The 20,507-nt window shown below is 30.3% G+C and overlaps 1 non-coding gene across 1 annotated transcript; it reads right to left on the reverse strand.

Annotated features, from left to right (window-relative positions):
• Positions 1 to 8,770: 8,770 nt before the first annotated feature.
• On the reverse strand, positions 8,771 to 8,877 carry LOC139886920 (small nucleolar RNA R71). Its single transcript, XR_011772780.1, has one exon. It is a non-coding gene; the product is annotated as a small nucleolar RNA R71 (small nucleolar RNA).
• Between the last annotated feature and the right edge of the window lie 11,630 nt (positions 8,878 to 20,507).

The following is a 20,507-nucleotide window of genomic DNA, read 5'->3' on the forward strand; positions in this document are numbered from 1 at the left end:
AATCTGAAAAATTCGAATTTAAATTATGAATGTTTTTGAAGTAATGATGGGAACTGAAGCATGAGTTAGTATAATATAATGACACTTGATCAACGTGATTATATTACAATAAGTCATGCTGAGTTTATAAATGGAACGTGATGATTCACAGATCATAACGTTATCAGGTGCAATGTTACACGACTCTTGTATTCTATTTAATCTATAAAAATATCAATAAAATATTTTCTTGATGACTCGGTCTTTTCCGAGGTATTCTAGTAATTTGACAAATCAAGATTTTGTCATTTCAATTTCTTTCTTAGAACATTAATTAGGTTCATTTCGAAATCCATACTTACAAATTCTGGACCATTGATCGCTTGACTTACAGCCGGGAAGAGGAAACAAAAGTATGTAATTCTTGAATATAAAAGAAGATGTAAAGCTCGACAACAACACATAAATTACAAACCGTGCATATCAATACGTATTGCCACGTAAAGGCACGGGAGAACTAAAAACACTATAACCCCAAGGTAATAGTAAAAGTAATTAAAATCCTCCGGTGGTAGATGAAAAAGAAGAATGACAGATATGTAAGTTATGAGTATATCAAGAATCAGTACTGGATGGAGCATATTGATGAATACTTTAAAATATGAGTTGAGGGAGAAAGAGTAGAAGGTGTGAGTTAAAAGGAAACGAATGAGGTGGATTTATAGTGAAATATCCGACATAGAAATCGAGATGGATTATCGCATTAAATCGAAGAGGATCATAATTTCTTTAATCACCGAAGAATCAATCCTATATAGATTACAAAGATTTTCTTTAATCCAGAGATTAACTGTGATGACGTCAAAAGATAAGGCAAATCTCTATTTTCTCATTTCACTCTTTTACAATAGCTTCACTCATACGCCTCGAGAAATCGAATTATTTTATCCGTATTTCTTACTCATGATAAAACTCTATGTATCAGCTTACATTCGTCATAATAACATTCTTACTGTTAGTCATGTCGACCCCGACCAAATTTCGGGGACGAAATTTCTTTAACAGGTAGGTACTGTGACAACCCGGAAATTTCCGACCAAATTTAAACTTTAATATTTATATGTTTCCGATACGATAAGCAAAGTGTGTAATGTTGAGTCTCAAAAAATTTTAAAACTATATTCATGTAATCAATTACCCTTTGACTGTGCTCGACGATTCACGAATATTTATGTGTATATAGATATGTATATATAATATACAGATATTAATTGAAAACGTTAACAAAGTATTACATGAATAATACTTTACATGAACGTATTTATATTAATATATTGGTCGACGGATTTAAAAGATAATATCAAAAGATTGAATTATCAGATGTATTGTGTTATTATGATCAGTCTTGGTTGAGAGGTCCACTATGATTTGAGAATCTTTCCTTTTTAACAATATCCGGAATAAATGGTAAAGTGATCTTAAAGTGAGAACAAAGTGTCAATTATCGAGAGTTAGACAAAAGTTAGTGAAATTCCTGTTTGATTTCCAATACATGCTCTACAATAATTTTCTTGTGACTTTTGATAAGGTAACTATTTAACTTTCATATTATTTAACGAAAAGGTGAAATTATGAAATATAGATAACTTAGAAGATGGATATCAACAAGTTAAGTAAATCGACATTTCATATAAAAATAATTTCATGCACTCAACTATCCATTGAATCTTACCCGACGATTCACGACCAATTGTTTGTAAATAAATATGTATATATATGTATATAAATGTAAGTATATATAATAATTTGAAATTATAAAATATAATTTAAACATTAGATTTAAGTATGTAAATAAGATACAAAATAATTAAGTGTAATTAAAAATGAAATTTTATATATATAATATGATTTCTATATATAATTATTATTATTATATGTACACAGTAATATATGTTAAAATGTAATTTATTATGTAATGTATATTATATAGTTATATTACATAATCACTAATATGTAATACTAATATATTTAATTTAATTAAATATAGTTGTTATAATAATATTGTTATTACTTTCAATATTAATATCAATACTAGTGTTATTGATATTATTTTAATTATATAACCAATAGATATGAATTTGATATATATAAATTGTAACGACCCGGCTTTTTCGACTTGCTTTTGTGCCTTGTGTTTTTGCGAAACTGCGTATTTGTGCGTACTGTGTTACTTTATACTCTGAAAACTTGATTTACGTGGTTTACTTCCATTTATATGTTAAAACGTGCCTTAGAGTACGTAGGAGACATAACTTGATCATTGGAAGCCTTTATAACCGTTAGTGTTATTTGACGTTTCGAATAAACCGCGAACTTGCGCGCACGTTTAACTTTTGTCATAATCGGAATATTATGACTGCGAAATATTAATTATTATTTTATAATAATAATTACCTGGGTTTTTGGATGCTTAATTACGCGTAGTAATTTAATTATGCACAATAGTTAGTCTTGTTGGACTTTCTACTTTGTTGGGCTCAAGCCCACCCTACTCTAGCTAGTGACCCAATTAATTAGCCCTTGTCCATGTCATCAATCCTTGTCAAATTTCTTACTTATAAATACTAGCCCTTGTCCATGTCATCAATCCTTGTCAAATTCCTTGCTTATAAATACTAGCCCTTGTCCATGTCATCAATCCTTGTCAAATTCCTTGCTTATAAATACTAGCCCTTGTTCATGTCATCAATCCTTGTCAAATTCCTTGCTTATAAATACTAGCCCTTGTCCATGTCATCAATCCTTGTCAAATTCCTTGCTTATAAATACTAGCCATTTACCTCTCATTCAAATCACTTGCTCATTTGGTTTTCACACACACTTGTTCTTTCTTTCTTTCCTTTCTAGTATTGCTTGTAAGTCTTCTTTTTCTTCTTCTTTTCCTTTCATTTTCGTGGCCATCATCATCATATTATGGAGATCAAAGTTCCTTTTAGCTTTGATCTTGCTTATATCTTGTTGATTCAAGCATGAATCTTTCAAGAACATGGAAGATTCAAGCTTTCTAGCTTTGAATCTTCATCAACTTTGTAGATTCATCTTTCTTTTACTTTAATCTTGTTATTTTGTGATAAAGATTCAAACTTTTGTTTGTTATCTTCATATATCTTAAAGATCCAAGCTTTATGCTTCAAGATCTTCAAGAACACTAAAGGTTCAAGCTTTCTAGCTTTGTGACCTTATAAATTGTGTGAAAGGGATCCAAGCTCTCTAGCTTAGGGTTCCATCACCTCTTTTGACTTGGATCAAGTTCATACTTGTTTGATTGATGTAAAGTTTGTAACTTTGTTTGTAAATAGGACTTGTAATTGTGTTAAGACTAAGGATATGATGTAACCTTGGTTCATCATCCATCTAAGACTCTTAAATGAGTTGTGTTACCACTTGGTCTTAACATATTGTGTATTGATGGTAGAATCTTGGTCAAAAGTGATGCTAAACCATCAACGAGTTGTACACTTGAAGCTACAAGCATCAAGGATGAGAACCGTGATGAGCATCAAGCACCAAGAACCTCACCGGAGCACTTGTCCACTGATTTTCTTATCTGATTAGACTACCTGGGCTACTGGAAAGTTTATTTTCAGTTAGTTCGGTTCGAGTAGATGATTTTCCGTTTAGGCCTCTTCTTAATCCGAGTTACGGTTTAGGATTTATGGCCCTCCGAGAGTCACTACACCCTATTAACGCTGTGCTGAAATTTCTGACCTACTCGCACTTAAACCGTCGCCACGGTCAAACGAAGACGAGTTAGGTTCTGAAAATTGGTCAGCGGTTAGGGGACTCACATACGGAGCCATAGCCACTGACTATGCATCTTTTCGATTTACGTAGAGGTCGCAGAAGCTGACCGAAGTCAGCCTATTGTTTCGATCTCTATTCTTGTCGAACTTACTTAGCTTTTATGATGATGAATGATGATGATGATGACACTTAAACTTATTTTATGCACTATTAGAATTTATAAAAACAACCTACTGACCTAGTAACCCTTGATTTAGGTTGACGACCTTTCGGACCGACTTACTACTTGCGTACTTTTATTACCGACTTTACCGCTTTTATCACTGTGAGTTATAGCATTCCCTTTTTACTTTAACTTATTTTGGGAACTGAGAATACATGCGGATTTTATGTTTTACATACTAGGCACGAGTACTTAAACTTATATATGTGTGGGTTATACAACGGCATAAACATTCCCTTTAGCTCGGTAACGTTTAATCATTGGTTTTTGAACCATGAACGCGAATCTTAGATATGGATCCATAGGGTTTGACATCCCCACTTGGGCTAGTAGCGCTAGCATTTAACGAGTGTTTAATACTTCGTAAACATACGCACTTGCCAAGTGTACTTTCAGGGGGTATAAACGTTAAGTTAGTTACCGAGTGCCCACGGTTGAGCATATACTTAATCATACTGATTTGAATTACTGATTTGAAACGCTTGTTTGAAGCACTGAAATCTCGTGGCCTACATTACATTACTGAATACAAACAAACTATAGCTCACCAACATTCATGTTGGCTTTTTAAGCATGTATTTCTCAGGTGTTTAGACGTTGTTGCTTCTGCTGTTAGCCTTGCTGTTCTACTCTCGGTGTATAGACTTGCTGTTACAGACTTGCTGTGTTAGACTTCCGCTGCATTACTTAGAGATGTCTCAAACATGAAACTTTTACTTTGCATTCCCAACTTATGTTATTTTCAAAACAATAGCTTTGTAATGACCTTAGTATCATGTACTCATGTTAATGTTTCCTATTCATCTTTTGTAAAACATTATCTGTTCATGAATGCAAAACTGGTTTTCAAACAGCATATAGTGTTTGACCTTGTAATGATCCTGTTGTTGATGTACCGTACACGATGATTTTGTACAGGGCGTCACATAAATTGTTATAGTATTATTATTACTAATATTATTATTATCATTAATAATATTAATAATATTATAATTAGTATTATTATTAATAATAATATTGTTATAACTTTTATAGTTATTATTATCATTATTATTAATAATAATATTATTATTGATACTATTATATGATTGTAAATTTTGTTATTATTATTTATAATATTAAAAGTATTATTATTATTATAGTTATATTTATTAATATTAATGAATAAGATTAACAATAATATATAGATACAAATACATAAATATATATAATTTTTATATACAGATAAATACAGATATAGATAAATATTAAGACTAATTATATAAATATAAATACAGATATATTACGCATAAATTATATATCAACCTCAGATTAGTTTTCTGCTTCTGTCACGCTATTACACTCGTGATATAAGTCGAATTCTTCAACACTACCAATTTGACTTTGATCGATTATTATTGAGGAAACAATCATTCAAATCGCACATACATTCCACTTCTGTTATTTGATAAAATATGGGTTCTTCATATTTATATTTTTTTTCTTTTTTTCTTTTTCTGTCATAACCGATACCTTTTAGTCATTAAAATGATTCGGATCAAATTGAAGAAATGTAAAAATGTAGATCTATTCTCAATCATGTCGTGAAGGTGTATATACAATCTCAAATTCTAATTCGATAAAACAAGGACGAATTTTCGAGTCAAAGTTTATTTTCTAAAAAGTCAACTTTGTGTTCATCACAAAATTCGAAACTGTTTTGATGTTTCTGTCAAAATTAACGATCCATAAAGTTTCTAATCATGATTTACAACATGTTTCATGTTGTAAGCATAATCTAAAACATCTTTAAATTTGAAATCAAATATTTTTTTTTTGGGCTTCGCTAACTGCAGTAGCAGTTATTTTTAATTTTTTTCTTTTCTCTTAGTACAAACATTCATCGAGATTATTGATGATTATGTTGAATAATCTAAATAAGTTTAAACATTTGAATTGTTATTGAAATCATCCTCTGATCGAATTAATATTTTTAACGAAGATGAAGAAGAGGGAAAAATAATAAGCGAGTTAAATATAAATGGATTGTGTCTTCAATCAGATAAACTAGAACAGAGGGGTGGTGAAGAGTGTTAGCTGGTTAGCGAGTGGTCTCGGGTTCCAGTCCTGTCTGGAGCATTTCTTTTTATACAAAGCTTAAAGGGTATACACAATTATCCCTATTTTTATTATTATTATTATTAATTATTATGATTATTATTATTATTGTTATGATTATTATTAGTATTAGTTATTAATGCTGTAATTATGATTATAATTATTATTGTTATTATTATTATTATTATTATTATTACAAATATAAGTATTAAGTATTATTATCAAAAATATTATTTTTATTATTATTATTATTATTAAACTTTTTGTTTTATTTAGAAATTATTATTATTACCACTATTATTATTATTATAAGTATTATTATTATTAATATCATTATTACTATCGTTATTAAAATTATTATTATCATTATCATCTTTATTAGAAGTGTCATTATAACTAAAAAAATTTAAAGTTATCATTTTATTTAAAACTATCACTTTTATCAAAAAAAAATTTAACGTTATTAGTAAAGACATTATCTTATACTTTATTAAAATTTACATTATATTATTATCATTAATAAAATGATTAGTAATATCATTATTATTATTACAAATAAATAATACAAATATATTAACATAAAGTTTTAATACATAATATTATAATTCTAAACATCAATATAGGGTATTTTATAACAAATGACATATCATATATATTTCAAATCTGATATGTACATAAATTTTACGTATTTAAAATATATAAATGAATATAGTTAATAAATTATTAATATAGGAAGTATAGTAATAACATAAATATAAAAACTGGTTAATTGTCATCATATGTTTTAATATATATACAAATGATATAGGTTCATGAATCCAAGGCCAACTCTGCATTGTTCAGTATCGTCGTATGAATATTTTTACTACAAAATATTGTATCGTGAGTTTCATTACTCCCTTTTTAAATGTTTTTGCAATATATATTTTTGGGACTGAGAATACATGCGCTTTTATAACTGTTTTATGAAATAGACACAAGTAATCAAAACTACATTATATGGTTGAATGATCGAAGCCGAATATGCCCCTTTTACTTGGTAACCTAAGAATTAGTAAACCAGTCTACTAATTGACGCGAATCCTAAAGATAGATCTATTGTGCCTAACGAACCCCATCCATTGGAGCGGATGCTTTAGTACTTTGATATTGTTTTATATCATGTCCGATGGATGTCCTGGAATGATAGGGGATATTCTTATATGCATCTAGTTAATGTCGGTTACCAGGTGTTCAATCCATATGAATGATTTTTGTCTCTATGCATGGGACGTATATTATGAGAACTGGAAATGAAATTCTTGTGGTCTATTAAAATGATGAAAATGATCGATTATGATAAACTAATGAACTCACCAACCTTTTGGTTGACACTTTAACGCATGTTTATTCTTAGGTATTAAAAAAATCTTCCGCTGTGCATTTTCTCATTTTAAAGATATTACTTGGAGTCATTCATGGCATATTTAAAAAGACGTTGCATTCAAGTCGTTAAGTTCAGTAAAGATTATGATTAAGTAAATGTCAGATTATATCATTTATAGATGAATATTATGAAATAGTATGCATGTTTGTCAACTTTCGATGTAAATGAAAGCTTGTCTTTTAAAACGAATGAAATGTTTGTAAAATGTATCATATAGAGGTCAAATAATACCTCGCAATGCAATCATATTTTATTGTATTCGTTCTTATGGATTAGGAAGGGTCTTTACAATTTCTACGCTCTAGTTCTTAGGACATAGAATTTTCTTTATTTTCTTTAAATTTCGACGAAAAATTATTTTAAGCAGGTAAATTGATAGACATCCAAAATGTTCTGCTTCGTAGTAATAGTTGGATTTGTTAGTGGCTAAGTTGTGGATTTTCCGACTTAAAGGATCCTGGCTCCCTGCTGCATCTTTTGGTTATTCGAAACGTGGGAAAAGCAGAAAAGTCTATTAATTTGATAACTTATATAATTTTTATCTTTATAACTAATAGGATATTCAGTGAATGCACCGAGCAAAACGTTCACCACCTTTCATACGTTCACCACCTGTAACTCGATCAAGACATCTAGCCAATATAGCCGCCGTTGATTTTTCTTTAGAATCATCATCAAGTCGACCAAGCATTCCAATTCAAATTTCCGATAATCCGTTTTTTGAACCCGACTTCACAATTGAGAACCCGGAGGATATTCAAGGACAATTCAGAGATCCTGAACCACTAATCATTCCTCCTGAACCATAAACCGTTAAATCAGAATACTCTAGTGATTCGTATTCAACAAATTCAATTATGGAAATAACGGAACTTCAAAGTATGGAAGACCGAATGAGAGCTACACGCACTGGCCAAGGACATGCAATTACACGACCAGACATTAATGCGCCATATTATGAAATCAAAGGACAAATCCTACACATGGTAACTAATCAATGTCAATTTAGTGGTATGCCAAAAGAAGATCCAAATGGACATCTTCAAACCTTTAATAGGATCTGTACTCTATACAAAATCAGAGAAGTTGAGGATGAACAGATCTATCTCATATTATTTCCCTGGACTTTAAAGGGAGAAGCCAAAGATTAGTTAGAATCGTTACCTGAAGGAGCGATTGACAAATGGGATGTTTTAGTTGAGAAATTTTTTAAAAGATTCTTTTCGGCATCTAAAGCCGTGAGACTTCAAGGAGAAATTGTTATGTTCGCACAAAAGCCAAATGAAACTCTATATGAGGCATGGATAAGATTCGGGAAGTTGTTGAGAGGATGTCCTCAACACGGTTTAGACACTTATCAAATAGTACAAATATTCTACCAAGGTGTCGACGTTGCTACACGAAAAGACATCGACACAACAGCTGGTGGTTCCATTATAAAGAAAACCGCAACCGAAGCTCACAAAATCATTGATAACACAGTGGCATCAAGAAAAAGATATCTTTCGTTCATCTAAAGCGGCTAGAGCCGATTCTAGCCATGACTTTGATTCTATTTCTGTAAAAATAGATGCTTTCGAGAGACGAATGGAAAAGATGAATAAAGATATTCATGCAATACGAATCAGTTGTGAGCAATGCGGTGGACCACACTTAACGAAAGATTGTCACATCGAGCAAACAATGGAACAACGTGAGAATTTTTCCTAATGAACCACAGGCCGAGAAATAATTATCAAAATAATTATCAACCGCCAAGGCTGAACTTTAATCGAAATCAAAACATTCTTTACAATCCAAATGGACCCAACAATAACTCGTATAACCAACAAGGTCCGAATAACCAACCAACTCAAAACAACACTTTCAATCAACAAAGACCTGGTTTGTATAAACCACCACAACAAACCGAAGAGAAAAATCCAAATCTGGAAGAAATGATGGCAAAGCTAATGGAATCTCAAACACAATTTATTACATCTCAAACCCAAATAAATGAGAGGTTTGATCAGTCATTAAGAACTCAAAAAGCTTCCATTTTGAATCTAGAAAAAAACGTAGGTACTCTTGCTAGCATGATGAGTGAGAGGGAACAAGGAAAGCTACCGAGTGATACCGAAGTAAGTCCTCGAAATGAGAATGTTAATATGGTATCAACGAATTCTGAAAAACCAGCATCAGAAGATGGGAAGGTTTTAGATGTGAGTAATAATGAAGAAGTTACACCACCACCACCACCCGAGTATGTAAAGCCAGTGGTGGCACCATACAGACCACCCATCCCGTTTCCAAGAAAAGGAGTTGAGTATGAGCAAGTAATAGGTAACAAAGTTTGTGATACCTCTAGAAAGAAGAAGAAGAAGAAGAATAAGAAAGTGCAAGAAACAAAAACCATAGAAGTAAACCCGGTGAGGACAGTTCCACCAAAACCTCCACCCAGGTTGGGTGATCCGGGCGAATTTATTGTTCCTTGTCTACTTAGTGATTGTGTCATGTATGATGCACTAGCAGATTTAGGTGCGAGTGTGAGTGTTATGCCTCTTTCATTATATAAGAGATTAGGAGTAGGTGAGTTAAGTCCAACAGAGATAAGTGTTCGACTCTTTGATCAAACCATTAGGCACCCAGTTAGAATTGCTGACAACCTACCCATTCAAGTACGTAATTTAACCTTTCTAGTCGAATTTATTATCATTGACATAGAAGAGGACCCAAACATTCCTCTAATTTTAGGTCGACCATTCTTAGCGTCTACCGGGGCATTATTTGATGTAAGAGAGGGTAGAATGACACTTAGTAATGATGAAAAATCGATCACCTTTGTTTTTCGAAAGACTAAATCTCCACCAACCAAAATCGTTGAACCAACAAAAACGATTGGTAAGAACCATGTTGTTTTACCAACTCCAACGGTAGTGCTTAATAATAATAAAACACCTAAGTGTGGGGAAGATGAAGTAACACCTAATGATGACCTGATAACAAAGAACCCCGTTGTTGATACGAAATTAAATGACCCCGTTATTAATAGTTCAATGAAGAAACTTATTAAACGGATTCGCGATGCTAGAACCAAGGGGAACTTTAAGTTATGTACCCGATTAGTATCCAATTTGTCGCCTAAAGAAAAGGCGAAACTAGTTGAATTTGTGGATATTATGTGATGACCCGGAAATTTCCGATCAAATTTAAACCTTAATCTTTATATGATTCCGACACGAAAAGCAAAATCTGTAATGTTGAGTCTCGAAAGTGTTAAAATCTATATTTATGTCATCAATTGACCCTTGACTATTTCCGACGATTCACGAACTATTGTTTATAAATAAATATATAAATAAATATAAATGTAAGTATTGTAAATAATAAAAATGTTATTGAATCAGTAGAATTAAAAACGTAAAATAATAATCAAAATAATTAAGTTATTATGAATAAATAGATATATGATATTATTATGAATCAATATGGTAACATATATAAAAGGTTTCTATTGATAACTATTATATTGTAACATTTATAAAATATAAAAATATTAAATATTCAATAGAGGTACTCACATAATATATGATATAAATTGTAATATAAATATATTAAAATTAATTACAAGTTTAATTATAACCAGTATATGATTATTATTACATTCATTATCATTATTAATATTAATATTAGTATCAATATCATTAAAAGTTATAATACTAAAATTGTTATAATTGATTTGTTAATATCATTATTATTGTCACTAGTAGAAAAATTTTAATTTTAGTTATATGATTAATATTAGTAATATTATTAAATATTATTATTACCATTTTCATTAAGGATTATTAATATTATTATAAATATAAATTATTATATATTATCATTAACATTATTATCATAAAAATAACACAATCTATTAATATTATCATTAATAATATCATATCTAATATTGTTATTAAAAATTTTATTATAATTATTATTATTATGATTGTTTACAATTATTATTATTATTATTTTTATTAATATTAATATTATTAATATCATTAATATTGTATTAGTTATAATAAGGAAATAATACAATTATCATAAATAATATTGATATCTCTATTATTAATATTATTAGTATTTCTACTATTAATTCTGTATTATTAATATAATTATTGATTAGTATTAATATTATTAATATATTCATAAAATTAATTGTAATTATTATACAAACTAATAAAACAAGAAGAATTAAGTACGAATCAGTTCAACATAGCTTTCCTTCTACAGTTCAAATTGATTCTTATCTTCAAAATTGTACTAATCAAAATCAAATCACTGGATGAAGCCAAATTCTGTTTAAGGTCGTTATCCCTTATTTTTATTTATTTTTATTTCCTTCTTTGATTTGATTCTTTCTGTCGAGGGCTCAGGTATAAAGCAAAGGATTCACTTATGATATTAGACAGAAACCGTTCAATTACCTCACCATTATTATTAAATATCAATTAATATTGTTGTGTGATCAAATTTTAAACAGAAAATGGTCAGAACACCCGTCGTCCCCTGTTCCTTCTTTCATTGTCAAAAAGATCGATTTTAAAATCAATTCAAAATTGTGTTAATGCAGTATCATTAAAAATCTTCCATTAAAACTTTCTGCAAAGTTTCAATTGCTAATTTTTAGTATCGATAAAGAATTTCAAAGTCAAAGTTTCGAAAATAAAAAGTCAAACTGTCTGTTCTTGCGAAATTCAAATTGGTCTTTATGTTTTAAGTTAAATTGAAGATTTAGAAAGTTCCTTGGAGGGTTGTACGATCAAATTCAGGTAACAATTGTGATCCAAAACATTTATAAATTCGAAATCAAAGTTGGAGTTCTTCACGGGCTGCTGCTGATGTTTTCTTTATTTTAAAATTCGTTTCTGTTAATTTTAAATCACATCATAAGTTGTTTTCATCTTTATTATACGTAATAAAAACAATAATTAAGTTAATGAAGATTAATAAACTGGTTTCTGATGGAATTGCAAATGAAGAAGACGAGTCACAGTTTACGGGTTATAAGTAATTCGGTTGGGTTAAAAACAGAAAGACAGAAACGGTGTGATGACCCGGGAATTTCCAACCAAATTTAAACTTAATCTTTATATGGTTTCGACACGATAAGCAAAGTCTGCAATGTTAGAGTCTTAAAATTTTGGAACGATGTTCATATATTCAATTGACCTTCGACTGTTTCCGATGATTCACGAACAACTATTTGTAAATAGATACATATATATTTAAATATATGAATAAATAATTTGATATATCATTGGCAACATTATATGATTTAATTATTAGAATTTATTATGTAAAATAAAATAAAATATGGTATTATAATAATTATTATTTAAAATAGATCAGCATATATAATTGAATTATATTAAATATGTATATGTGATTTCGAATTTATTTAGTAAACGAACGTAACACCCATTTATTATTCTATCGATATTAAACGAGTTAAAAAGCAACATGTGTGATATTAAAAATAGAACGATGATCCGTAATTTGGTTATACGCTTAAACTAATTTATAATCAACATCACTGATTTAGTTAAACTTTTCTGATATCCATGATATGTAAAAACAATAGTGTCAATATAAGATACAAATGAGAGACCAGTGGCTTATGTTATGCATGTTGGATCATGAATTAATTTATTAAACTTTGATGTTGATTGTTTTTTTTTTGTTCCCACGCAACAAAGTAACACATACATACATGCACATAGTATTGATTAGTACTTACAACCATCATCATCACCATAATTTAGTTTTCTGCTTTTGACTTTGTTTACCACCCAAACCCCACCTTAGAAAAATATACATGCATCGATATCTATATTGCCGATTTCTATTTATTTTAAAAAACACCACTTTTGTTGTTTTCTTTTTGATTTGGAATCACATCACCCACATCCATCATCTTTATATATATATATATATATATATATATATATATATATATATATATATATATATATATATATATATATATATATATATATATATATATATATATATATATACAACTTTATCATCATCTATCATTGTTTTCACAATACACGAACATCTCCACCTGCTAGAATGACTGCTGCTGGTTGTTACTGCTGCTACTTTTATCTTATGTTTCTACCCGAGATCATGCTATTTCAGCTGCAAGTTCCGGTAAACCGTGACTATTTTGGTTGTAACCTCAAAAACTTTGCAATCTTTTTTCCAAATTAGCCAATTTTGTCACAGCTCCAACAAGTTAACTTCGACTTTTCGTTCGAAACAACCTTATTATAACCTTGATATATATACGTGCTTTTTTATTGTTACCGGGGAACCTTTCATATTTTACCATATTACCAGCAGACGTACCAACAACCTCGTTGCTTCTTGGTTTAAATCTCTCTAATAAATCATTATATTTATTCATTGAAACCCTATCATATACTCATCTGTATCTTGTAACAAGAACTGCCATACCAATTACCGGGAATCAGCTATCAGTAGTTTGAAAACTCACAGCATATGTACATCAACAGTTATATGTATGACATTTATCTCTTAGAATTATGATCTCTCTTTCTAGAATTTTGAAAAGCACTCAGTCACAAATCAATATTCAGAATGTTGAAGAAGCTGAATGAAGCAGCGGAAATCATAGACAACCGTAAACGACCATAATCATCGAAAGTTTGATGATAAAGAATAGTATGTTGGAAAAGCTCAGAAAAGTTGGAACTAGAAAACAGATTGAACTAACCACGAAGGAGACCAAGGACAAATACAAGGACCAAATCCTATATTCAAAGGATTCAGGTAATTCTGGATCCGTTGAAATCTTTAGAGAATATCTTACTCCGAAGTCATGTTAAAATCTTGCGGAATATCTTTCTCCATCAACCATCGAACTTAGAAATTCCAAAATATCATCATCACTATCTTCGATATTTCTGAGGATATTTTTATAAATATTCTCGTCTGAAATTATATACCTCTTCGTGCTTCCTGTGTATCATTATATTGGAAACATTCAATAGAAAATTTAGTACCGAAAAGTAGATTATGCGAAACTATGAAGAAAGTCATGGACAAATCACAAAGAATAAGTTTGACTTCAAAGAATCAAAATGATTCAATGTCTGCTAAAGTCTTTAGTGAATATTTTGCTCCTTACTCTAAACCCTTGCAGACAATAGTTTCTATCATCCTCTGATCGTAGATATTCCGAGATGTTATCGTATCTTTCATTATAAATATCCTCCATATTTCTGGAGATATTTTTATAACTATTCTTATCTGAAATCATTAATCTCTTCGTGCTATCAGTATTACATCATATAGAAACTGTTAGTTTCTATATTCTATAAAATTTCGAGCTTAAAATATGAATGTTATTGAAGTAATGTTGGAAACTGATGCATGAGTTAGTATAATATAATGACACTTGATCAACGTGATTATATTACAGTAAGTCATGCTGAGTTTCTAATGGAATGTGATGATTCACAGATCATAACGTCATCATGTGCTATGTTACACGACTCTTACGTTCTGTCTAATCTATAAATATATCAAGAGCATATTTTTCTTGATAGTCCTATCTTTCCTCGAATTTTGGTAATTTGACAAGTCAAATTGTGCTATTACCGTTTCTTTCTTAGGACCTTAACAATGTTCATCCTGAAACTTGTATCTGCAAATTCTGGACCATTACTCATTTTACTAAAGATCGAGAATAGATTAAAAAGATAAAGAGCTCCGAAACATAAAGGAAGATATAAAACTCGACAACAACACTGAAATTACAATAATTAAAAATTAAAACATCACCACAATTAAAAATTAAAAGATTACAATCAAACTACTCGTTGTCGTCAATTGTCATCTGCAAAGTAGCGTTCACCAGTCATTTCACCATCCGTGAGGTACTCTGGAGACATCGGTATTTCTCTTGATGCTTCAACTGCTGCTTCAGCTGATTCATCGAGGTAGCGATAACTCAACGTCTCTTCATCTTCAAGAACCGTATACAAAGAAATGCGTTTACCGCGATCTTCAATGGTATCTTTTATAAAGTACCATTGATCATCGGTACATAGAAAACTTGCCCTACAATCCGCATCATAATCATCTTTATAAAAGAACACAGACGTGAATTCACACGGAACTTTTTCCTTCAGAAAGGATAGCAAGTCTTGTAAACCAATATCACGAATGTCGATATCTTCAAACGAAATACTGTCGCCCCACTTATATTCCTTCATTTGATTACGGAAATCACCTCCGTAATGAACATCGAATGAAACAATCATTGGAGGAAGTGTTAACATTTTGCAGTTTGGGAGTGTTTGATTTTGATTTTGAGAAAGGTGGAAATATAAAAGAAAAATATGTTTGTGTGTATAAAATGAAGTATATGGTTGGTGTTTATATAGTGTAAAAGTGACAGTTGGGATAACCGTTGGAATTTTTTTTTATTTTACTAACGGCTAAGAATTTGGGCAAGTTTTTGGGCGAAGGTGGACGATGCCCGTTGGGACCTCTCTTACGATAGTTTCATTCGTACTCTTCAAATAATCGATTTTTTTTATCCATATTACTCAATAATGATAAAACATATTTATTGTTAACCATGACAACCACACTCAAATTTCGAGACGAAATTTCTTTAACGGGTAGGTACTGTGATGACCCGGGAATTTCCAACCAAATTTAAACTTACTCTTTATATGGTTTCGACACGATAAGCAAAGTCTGCAATGTTAGAGTCTTAAAATTTTGGAACGATGTTCATATATTCAATTGACCTTCGACTGTTTTCGATGATTCACGAACAACTATTTGTAAATAGATACATATATATTTAAATATATGAATAAATAATTTGATATATCATTGGCAATATTATATGATTTAATTATTAGATTTTATTATGTAAAATAAAATAAAATATGGTATTATAATAATTATTATTTAAAATATATCAGCATATATAATTGAATTATATTAAATATGTATATGTGATTTCGAATTTATTTAGTAAACGAACGTAACACCCATTTATTATTCTATCGATATTAAACGAGTTAAAAAGCAACTTGTGTGATATTAAAAATAGAACGATGATCCGTAATTAGGTTATACGCTTAAACTAATTTATAATCAACGTCACTGATTTAGTTAAACTTTTGTGATATCCATGATATGTAAAAACAATAGTGTCAATATAAGATACAAATGAGAGACCAGTGGCTTATGTTATGCATGTTGGATCATGAATTAATTTATTAAACTTTGATGTTGATTGTTTTTTTTTGTTCCCACGCAACAAAGTAACACATACATACATGCACATAGTATTGATTAGTAATTACAACCATCATCATCACCATAATTTAGTTTTCTGCTTTTGACTTTGTTTACCACCCAAACCCCACCTTAGAAAAATATACATGCATCGATATCTATATTGCCGATTTCTATTTATTTTAAAAAACACCACTTTTGTTTTTTTCTTTTTGATTTGGAATCACATCACCCACATCCATCATCTTTATATATATATATATATATATATATATATATATATATATATATATATATATATATATATATATATTCATACAACTTTATCATCATCTATCATTATTTTCACAATAGACGAACATCTCCACCTGCTAGAATGACTGCTGCTGCTTGTTACTGCTGCTACTTTTATCTTATGTTTCTACCCGAGATCATGCTATTTCAGCTGCAAGTTCCGGTAAACCGTGACTATTTTGGTTGTAACCTCAAAAACCATCACCACGTTAATAAACATCACCCATCACCATACCAACAACCTTCGATTGATACTTCTACATCCATCATTGAAAGCCAACCAAATAACCACAATCATCTCACTTAAACCATCGAAAAACCATTGCTATTCTACTGCTACTGTTTTGTTCGGATTCCATCATCAACAATTGAAACCGTTTGTCATTGACTAGACCACCTTAAACCCATCAATACCTTTGTCATACTACTACTACACTTGGTTATGTTTCAGCTTGAAAACCTCCATCTAAGCCACTCAAGACAACACCCATAAAAATTGATACCTTTGATATTAACTTGTTACCACTTCTGAGTTACAAACTACAACTAACGAAACCACATGCATCCGTTATTTTCCTGTTTTTGTTACGTCCGATATCACCACAAAAATTCAAATACAAGTCGCTTTTACAGCAGCTCTTTCTGTTTATTTTCTTGTACGAACCAACCACATCTTACAGCTATTAAAGTGTTATTCTTTTTTATGGCCGACAAACTTTAACACAAAGAAAACTCCACTTGTTGTTATTCGGATGCCATATCTTCTTTCTGATTGAATAATCAAAGTGTCCACTAGTTCTTTGTTTAATAAGGGATAATGGATAATGAAGTGAGCATGATGAAATCATGATGAAGGTATGCGAATGTTTTTGTGTATCTGTTATTCGACAATTTTTCCTTAAACTTATTTTGTTAAATATTGGGCTTGGAAATTCAATTGATGGGCTGCAGTGTTTCATTTGGGCCGAGGTGAATCATGAGCCTGAACTGTGGGTTAGATATTCACGCTGACAGGCTGCTACCATTTGATTCATTATGCTAACTGCTCCTATTTCTGTTGATAAATCGGAGCCAGACACACCCTTATCTCGATCCTTTATCATTCGCTGAAACTAAGGTAGCATACATTAAACCATAACTTATGAGTTACACTTATTATTATAATGATGATGAGTGACTATGATGAGAAGATGAAAGGAAGTGGTGATCGATATGATGACTAGCGAGATAGAGATGATGATAACATGATTATGGTGATGATAAAAATGATGAGATTGATGATAATATGGTGATAGTGATACTAGGAAAAATGATAAACACGTAGTATAGATTAAATGATTAAGAACGTGAAATACTACAAGATTAGTTTAACAGATCAATGGTTAGGAGTTGTGTTGAGGAACGAGAGGTCTTGAGTTCGAACCAAGGCTGCTACAAATTAATTATTTCTTTTTGCTGTTGGACTGCCCTTCTTTGTTGGGCTGAGATTGTTCTTAAAAGTGTAGTAGATAAATCAAAGAAGTAGCAAGCAGTGTAGTGGTTAGGCATGTGCTATGGTTAACGTGAGGTCTCGGGTTCGAGTCCGACTTCGTGCATTTTTTTAGAGCTCATTAAGGTAGTCTTCCTTGTTTATAAATATTTATTATTATTATTATTATTATTATTATTATTATTATTATTATTATTATTATTATTATTATTATTATTATTATTATTATTATTATTATTATTATACTAATATTAATATTACACTTACTATCATTATTATTATCATTATTAAGTATATTTATTGATATTATAATTATAAAATAATACAACTTTTTATTTATTATTATTAATATTATTTTATCAAATGATTTTTAACTTTACAACACTATAGTTAATACATATAACATATATATACTAACGTTTATAATAAATACTAAATATTTAGTTAATGTACATAAAATAGAAATATTTAAATTACTTATTGATGAAACATAAAAATTATTAAAATAACATTTATAGCACTAATAATATGTAAATTTAGTTGCTCGATTACAAGTATATGTGATAATGTATATAAATTATATAGGTTCGTGAATCTGAGGCCAGCCCTGCATTATCTAGTTGTTCAATGTCGTCATATGTATTTTTACTACAAAATACATTAGGTGAGTTTCATTTGCTCCCTTTTTAAATGCTTTCGCAATATATATTTTTGGGACTGAGAATACATGCGCTGTTCTTATAACTGTTTTACGAAATAGACACAAGTAATTGAAACTACATTATATGGTTGAATGATCGAACTCGAATATGCCCCTTTTTATTAAGTCTGGTAATTTAAGAATTAGGGAACAGACACCCTAATTGACGCGAACTCTAAAGATAGATCTATCGGGCCCAACAAGCCCCATCCAAAGTACCGGATGCTTTAGTACTTCAAAATTTATATCATGTCCGATGGAGGATCCCGGAATGATGGGGATATTCTTATATGCATATTGTGAATGTCGGTTACCAGGTGTTCAATCCATATGAATGATATTTTTGTCTCTATGCATGGGACGTATGTTTATGAGAAATGGAAATATGAAATCTTGTGGTCTATTAAAATTATGAAATGATTATTTATGTTAAACTAATGAACTCACCAACCTTTTGGTTGACACTTTAAAGCATGTTTATTCTCAGGTATGAAAGAAATCTTCCGTTGTGCATTTGCTCACCTTAGAGATATTACTTGGAGTCATTCATGACATATTTCAAAAGACGTTGCATTTGAGTCGTTGAGTTCATCAAGATTATTATTAAGTCAATTATAATTAGATATATTATGAAATGGTATGCATGCCGTCAACTTTCAATGTAATGAAAGATTGTCTTTTCAAAAACGAATGCAATGTTTGTAAAATGTATCATATAGAGGTCAAGTACCTCGCGATGTAATCAACTGTTGTGAAACGTTTATAATCGATATGGATTTCGTCCGGATGGATTAGGACGGGTCTTCACAGTTGGTATCAGAGCGGTGGTCTTAGTGAACCAGGTCTGCATTAGTGTGTCTAACTGATAAGTCGTTAGAATGCTTTAGTGAGTCTGGACTTCGACCGTGTCTGCATGTCAAAAGTTTGCTTATCATTTCGTGTCAAAAATTACCTACTTATCATCCTTAGGAAATTATCTGCTTATCATTCCTAGTCTAGACACATCTTGCTGCATTGATTGCATGAATAGTGTATAGACAAATTCATATCTTAGCGTATCTGCTAATTCATATCTTAGCATGTCTGTTACTGTAAACTTTGCCTAACATATTCCGTAGATTCCTCCGTAACTTATGGGATTTTAGTATTATATATGCATATGTAAATTATGTATTGCAGG

This window comes from Rutidosis leptorrhynchoides, chromosome 1, assembly GCF_046630445.1.
Source record: "Rutidosis leptorrhynchoides isolate AG116_Rl617_1_P2 chromosome 1, CSIRO_AGI_Rlap_v1, whole genome shotgun sequence".
NCBI lineage: Eukaryota > Viridiplantae > Streptophyta > Magnoliopsida > Asterales > Asteraceae > Rutidosis > Rutidosis leptorrhynchoides.